We start from the raw sequence: 7,666 nt of genomic DNA, 5'->3' as shown, positions 1-7,666 counted from the left end.
GTTCAAGTAAATGATAATCATATCTATTCCTGTCCTCAATTGTGCCTTTTTCTAAGCTCTGCTGAAATAGAATGCTCAGTCAAGGAATGAGAAAGTATAAGACAGATTGTTCTTATAAGGACAACTTTTTCTGTCCAAGGAATATACACATAGCAGGAATCCAGGTAGAAGAGACCATTTTTCATGCCCATCTCAGATACCATAACCCTCCCCCTGCCCTAAACATGAAGAGCCAAGGAAAGTTTCTCCTTGCCTTATCTAATGCTCCAAAAAAAGGGGAAAAAAAAAAAAAACACGCTATCAAAAAAAGCAGGAAAGGCCTATATGAAACAATATATAAATTATTCAAATCCAATTAAGTAACTCTCCAAATCTTTCTGGGGGTCTCCTGCCACCATCATGTAAAGTTATGCATCTCAGTTAAAAGAAATGCCCATCCTGACCAGATGGTCTAAAAATCATTTTGTCCCAACTTAAGAGCTTGTTATCCTAATATGCACACAAAACCCTAATTTAACAGCTTTGTAAAAAGCCTTTAGAGGTCTGAAATTGAGACAGAAAGATGTCTAAGCAAATGCTGATGAGGAAATTACAGTTGTTGAAAAAAGGGGTTTGATTAGTCATATTTTCCTCTTAAATGGTAGTCCAACCTATGATTTTCTGCCTCAGATACTTACCTAGCTCAGGTAGGTAGCTAAGAAATGGGGAAGAAATGGACAGGGAGTATCCCTACTCCTCTCTTCCATGAGAGGAACAAGAACTTGATAACTAAAACAATGGCATTTAATGGGAGCTGGGGGCATGGTTACAATTACAAAGTCCGACACAAAACAAGGATAGGGAGCTGCATGGATAGGTTACAAAATAAAGGGATCAACAGTAGGATCTGGAAGGAAAGATGGTCCAGAGATGCCTGAATCAGGCTAATATGGCCTCTCCCGTCTGTCTTGTCTGTGTTCACCCCTTGAGTCCATCTTGCCAGGTCCAAAGCCACCTCTGTCCCCTCCACCCCGGCCCCCTCGGAATCCCCCACGGTCCCCGCCTCTGCCTCGGTACCCTCCACGGTCATAGCCACCTCTGCCACCTCTCCGATCATCTCCAAAATTTCCCCCCATATGAGAGCCTCCAGGTCCCCCTCCAGGTCCATCAGGTTTAGGTGCCTTACACTGGTTACACTCATTTCTCCAAGAAAAGTTCATATTCTCACAGGTGGGATTAGGACACTTCCAATCTCCAGCTCGTTGCTGCCCTCCACCACCACCTCCTCCACTAGGAAATCCGCCTCGGCTGCCACCACCACTGCCACCACCTCCAAAGCCTCCACGGCCCATGGGTCCTCCACGCCCACGGCCACCACGGCCATTGCCACCTCCTCTGTTGAAGTCTGCTCTTCGTGTAGCAAAAGACACTTTAATCGGGTTTCCAGAAAATTCTTTGCCATCAAACCAATCAATGGCCGCCTTGGCAGAGGGGGGGATCATCAAATGATACTGTAGCTTCTCCTTTCAGTTTTCCTGTCTCCCTATCTGTATACAAGTTGATCATAGGCTGCCCAGTCTTCTTATTGGTCTTAATAATGCCAATTTGCTTGAAGTAATCTGCCACAGACTCAATGGTAACATTCTCACCCAAGCCTTGGACGAAGATGGTGTTATTATCAGAATTATCCTGTTCTGAATCATGGCGTGATCCTTGGTCCCTGGGCCCACCAAATTTATTGAAGCCACCACGGTCACTTCCGCCCATGCCACCTCTGCCTCCACGGCCACCTCCACGACCTCTGGGTTCATAGCCACCACTGCTACGGTTGTAGCCACCGCCACTGCCGCTGCCGCCTCCGCCACCTCGTCCTCTTCCCCCACGGTCTTGCTGGCCACCCCCATAGCTGCTGCTGCTACCACCGCCACTCTGGTCCTGGTTGCCATAGCCACCACCACCACTCATAGATGATTGATCTTGGCCATAGCTACCTCCACCACCCCCTCCACCGCCCCCACTGCTGCTGTTATACTGGTTCTGCTGGCCATATCCTTGAGGGGGATTGTAGGAGCTTTGCTGCTGTCCATAGGAACTTTGTTGTCCACCATAACCAGACTGCTGACCATATCCCCCACTCTGGGGCTGTCCATAGCTACTGCTCTGGGAACTGCTACCATAGCTTCCTGAAGTGCTGCTAGGAGCTGGCTGTTGGCTGTAGCAGGATAGGATGACTGCTGACCATAAGAAGGTTGGGAACTTTGGCTACTGCCATAGCCACTGGCTGAACCATATCCTTGGGGAGCTGATTGGGTACCATAGCCTGTGTTCTGGGTTTGTCCATAGGAGGAGCCATAGCTGCTCTGACCATAACCTGAGGTATCAGCTGACTGGCCATAACCACTATAGCTCTGTTGGCCATAGGGCTGACTGCTCTGTTGGGAATACCCTTGTCCAGGCTGGGTAGGGTAAGCCCCATAGCTTTGTGTGGCTGGCTGAGTGTACTCGTTGGAAGCCATGTCCGCGCACGCGCACAACGGCTGCCGAGCAACAGAAAACAGAAGACAGCCGACCACCGACGCCTCGAGGACTGACATCTTATGTGATTTTTTCAGAAACTATGCAGAAAAGAGATATTTCCCCTCTCCCCTTTTGGCTCTTCAAAATAAAAATCCCTTTTACTAGGAGGCACAGCGGGAAAAATGAGAGCCTTTGTGGTGACTAATGACTTATCTGCTTTGTTTTCCTTTATTCCCGCTTTGGTCATGTACTCTAGTATATGCTCTCTGGTCCAGTATCAATAACCTCTGAAAGGATGTGCTGGAGGTGGCCTTGCATTTTTTAGAAAACCAGCTCGATACTTGGACACTCTTGCCACTGTAAAACTGGAGAACCATTCCCAGAAAACATGTTTTAGGAGATCTACATGGGTATAAGTGAGGGTGCTCAGGAGAAAGGGACCATGATAAAATCAGAAGAGATGAACTACAGCAAAAGGCTCATCATACAATGTTGTCAACCACTTTGATTGAAGATCTATGTGTATATTCCCACACTAACAAACACACTTGTTACAAAAACCTTATCAATTATGGGTTCATAGAGTGAATCTTTAATCCTATCACTTTTATAAAATATTCTGTGCTTATCCAAAACAAAAGCCAATCATTTTCTAGGCCAAAAAAGGAAACTCTAACCTATATCAGATTGTTTGCTGTCTTGGGAAAGGGAGAGGGAGAAAAATTCGGAACACAAGACTTTGCAAAAGTGATTGAAAACTAGCTTTGCATGTATTTGGAAAATATAAAATACATTTTAAAAAAATGACACTACTATTTTCCAAAAACAAAATCAATCAATTCTCAGTGACCTATATAAACATGGTGACATGAAGGATAGAAAGTACAAGTTAGTGTTCTTGTTCTCTAAAGGCAGCCTGGCTGGGGATTTGCACTACATATAGAATAAGGTGGCAAGCAACTACTATATGAGTGGTACAGATAAGTATCTTGGGAACTCAGAAGCCATGGCGATCACTAAAGATCTTGGAATGGTCAAGAAAGGTTCCATGGCAGAGCAGATCTGAGCAGATCCTAGAAGGATAGATCAGATTAGTCAGTTGAGAAGGGGAGAGAAGAGGCATTCATGAATCATGAAATTTGCTTCCTACTATCACAGGGTTGTTGACACATGGCAGGTGTTTAGTAAATGTCAAATTTAAAAGTTAACATATGCTGCCATTTGAGTAATTCAGATTTAAGTTCTGAGGAGGAAGAGTTCAGGAAAGGCTTTGTGGATAAGGGGAGACTTAAGCCTAGATTTTGGATTTCAGATGGGGCATTCCAGACTCCCTAAATCTGTGGAGCGCAACATCACCTTGAGTCCCTTAGGATCACAACTTCACGATCCTCAGCTCACTAGCTCTCACCCCATATCCTCCCCATATCCAAACTGTTGCCAAAGTCTCTCGATTTCCCCTTTGGGTCATCTTTCTCATTACTTCTGGTACAGGTCTTCCTCGCCCTGGACTACTGTAATAACTGGCTGCTGATGGACCTGTCTACCTCAAGTCTCTCCTCACTCCAATCCATCCTCCGTTCAGCCACTAAAGTGATTTTTAAAAAAAATATGCAGGTCTGACCATGTCATCACCCCTATTAAATATACTCTAGTGGCTCCTTCTTTTCTCCAGGAACAAATACAAATTCTCTGTGGCATTCAAAGCCTTTCACAACCTATCTTTCTCCAACCTATCCTGTCTTCTTATACCTTAATCCCCAACATTTTCGATCTTTGAGACTCTGATCCAGTAACAGGGGCCTTCTGGATGTTCCACTAACAACACCCTGTCTCTCCCGCCTCTGGACATCCCCCATACCTGGATTGCTCTCTTTCATCTCTCCCAGCAGCTTCCCTGGCTTTTTTTAAGTCCCAACTAAAATGATATTGCCTTCCCTCTCTTATTTGCTTCCTTTCTATCTGGCCTGTAGATTCTTTGTATATGTTTGGGACTAGTCAGCAAACATTTAATATGTTCCTACTATGTGTGGAGGTACTGCGTTAATGCTGAGGATACAAACACAAAAGGCAAACTTGCTTTAGAAGTTCAGTCCAAATAACTAAGTACAATTAACAGCTATATACAAGATCATTTGGAAATAGTCACTGGGGCAGCTAGGTGGCGCCGTGGATAGAGCACCAGCCTTGAATTCAGGAGGACCCGAGTTCAAATCTGGCCTGAGACACTTAACACTTCCTAGCTGTGTGACCCTGGGCAAGTCACTTAACCCCAGCCTCAGGGGGAAAAAAAAAAAAAAGAAAGGAAATAGTCACTAAAGAAAATTACTGGAATTCAGAGTGACTGGGAAAGGCTTCTGGTAGGTAGGATTATAGCTTGAAGGAAGGCTGGAAAGTCAAGTGATGGAGATGCAGGGAGAGAACATCCCAAGAATGGAGAACAGACAGTGAAAATGCTCAGAGTCAAGAGATGGGGCATCTCGTCCAAGAACAACAGAGAAGTCAATATTGTTCATCCTTCATTTTCAAAAAGGACAAATGACATCAGAGGAGGGATGTCTTGACAATGGCCAATGATTAAGATGTAAATGGCAGAGGATGAGTACGTATTCTGTAACAAAACTAGAAAGGTAGTGGGGCATTGGTTAAAAAGGCTTTGAATGCCAATCAGGATTTTATTTTTCATCCCAGAGGTAATAGGAGGCCAGTGGAGTTTATACATAGACAGATCTGAGTGTTAGGAAGATCATTTAATGCCAACTGAGTGAAGGATGGACTGGAATTGGGATTAGTGTCACTTATTAAGTGCCAATTACATGTAGGTATTGTACTAAGGACTGGAGATACAAAGAAAGGCAAAAGATAGTTCCTGCTCCACAGGAGCTCAGTCTAATGGAGGACACAATACACAAACTATGTATGAACCAGATATGGACAAGATAAATTAAGAGGGAAATCAGGGAGATTGAGAGAGTGGAAAGGACTTCTTGCAGAAGGTGGAATGTTAACTGAGACTTGAAGGAAGCCAGTAGGGAGAGATGACTGGGAGAATACTAGGCATGGGGAGCAGCCGAGAAAATGGCTAGCCTCAGGAAAAGGGGTATTATGTGGAAGCAGCAGCAAGGCTACCATGTCCCTAGATCTCAATGGCACTGTGACAAAATAGCAACTGGCCATCTCAAGGGCATCAGACTCTGAAATGGGTGGCACTCTGAAACCTAGGGGTCTTGCTCCTCCAGCTTAAGTCCTGCCCCTGTTACCTACAAGATTTCATAATACAGCAGATCAGATATGAATACTTTGCTGGGTTGAAATAGTTGTCTTGGTCAGCAAAATCAGTCAAATATTTATTAAATAGATATTCTGTTTAAGTGTTGAAAGGAAAAATAAAATCCCTGTCCCCAAGGAGCTGATAGTGTTGGATTAAATGTTCTTTAAATTCCCAGATCAGAATATTGGGAAGTCAAGTTTGGTAGATTCAAGTCTTAAAGTTCTTAGAAAGTTCCTGGGAGACAGGTTTGTTGTGAGAGCCTTACAAGAGGTTTAAGCTCTCACTGTTTTCAATCAATAACGTCTCCCTTTAGACAGAATGTTCTTCATTTTCTCATTTTTTTTCTTATTATTTCTCCATTTTCTTCTTGCAACAGTTTCAATAAGATCATTTTGCCTCAGCCCTGTCAGAAAAAGGAGCAACCACCAATCTTTTATGGAATACCTCCCAATTCCTGCATTTGAGATACACACCTAAGACCTTTTTCATTATCTTTAAAAGAAAAAAGTGACATTAAGCATTGCTTTAACACCCCCCCCTTCCCCAACATCTAAAGGATGATCACAGAACCAGAGATTGTAGAATGGAGGGGGGACCTTGCATTTATAGAGCTTTAAAATTTCCAAAGTGAATGACATCTATGATGTTATTTGATCACCACAACAGTCCTGTGATGTAGGTACTTTTATTGTCCTCATTTAGAGTCCTCATGGGACTTAACATAGGTGAATGAGGCGGGATTCATGTACTTTACCAACTCCAAATGGAAAGCTTCTTTTACCTTATGCTACACATTAATTGAGCTTCCTCTCCTGGGCAGGATTCTACTGGAGCATATTCCTGATAAGATGACCACCCAGTTTCCTTTTAAATACCTCCAGCAACAAGTTTACTACCTCACTTGTGGTTTCATTTGTATAATCTGCTTTTCTGTAACTTCTGTCCTCTGCTCTAAGACTCTGGAGCCACACAAAATAAATTTAATCCATCTTCTACAAGTCTTCCCTTTTTTTAGGCTAAACACTTCTAACAATTCCTTGTATGATGATTTCCAGACTACTTACCATCCTGTATGCACTGCATTTTATGTTACCGTCCCTCTTAAAATGTGTTATTATATTTTACATATACACATTCACATACATAGCACATGGATTGCATGCAAAAGAAATGGGTTGTGACCAGGAAGAGATCCGTCACCATGTGGCTATTAACAAGTCTAAGAGACTTAACTTTTTTGACTTAAACATTAGGCTGACAGGCTGATAAAATCCCTAGGGCTTTTGGGTATATAAATATCTAATCATGTATTGCCCCATCCTGCACTTCTACTGTTGACTTATTCAACCTAAGGGTAGGCCATTATATGAATTCCATTTCATTATCTTAGTTTTTATTCATCAGGGGGCAGCTGAAATATTTTTTAATCTTGACTATCATTCAGGTGTATTAGATATTCTTCTGAGTCATGTAATCTGAAGATCTGATAAACATGTTTACTTTGACTTTCTTAAAATTTGACCACCCTCGAGGTTAACATCATAGAATCATAAATTTGGAGTTGGAAGGTACCTTAGAAGTCATCTAGTCTAAGCCTTTATTTTGAGAGACTGAGCATGCACAGAAAGTAAGTGTTTTGCTCAAAGTTCGGTGTTAGAGATAGGATTCAGGACCTGTGACTCCATTTCAGCATTCTTACAAACTGTAATCTGCCAAAGAATATACAGTGTAAAAACTCATTATCAAAACAAGTAGGTCAGTATAGCCGGACTGGAGACTGAGAAAGAGTGTGAGTGTGTGTGTATTGCGTGTGATAAAGCACAAAAAAGAAGGTATGAGTGAGTTTGAAGGTCTGAGGTTGCAATGACAAACAGGAGCCTTTATGTTTGATTCTGGACTTAA

General features: G+C 42.9%; 1 pseudogene; it reads right to left on the bottom strand.

Moving 5' to 3' along the window:
* Positions 1–761: 761 nt before the first annotated feature.
* Positions 762–2,564, bottom strand: LOC141550482 (RNA-binding protein FUS pseudogene; annotated as a pseudogene).
* Between the last annotated feature and the right edge of the window lie 5,102 nt (positions 2,565–7,666).

Source organism: Sminthopsis crassicaudata, chromosome 1 (genome assembly GCF_048593235.1).
Source record: "Sminthopsis crassicaudata isolate SCR6 chromosome 1, ASM4859323v1, whole genome shotgun sequence".
Taxonomy (NCBI): Eukaryota; Metazoa; Chordata; class Mammalia; order Dasyuromorphia; family Dasyuridae; genus Sminthopsis; species Sminthopsis crassicaudata.
Note: the sequence above shows the minus strand (reverse complement) of the source record. Positions and strands in the feature narration are given on the sequence as shown.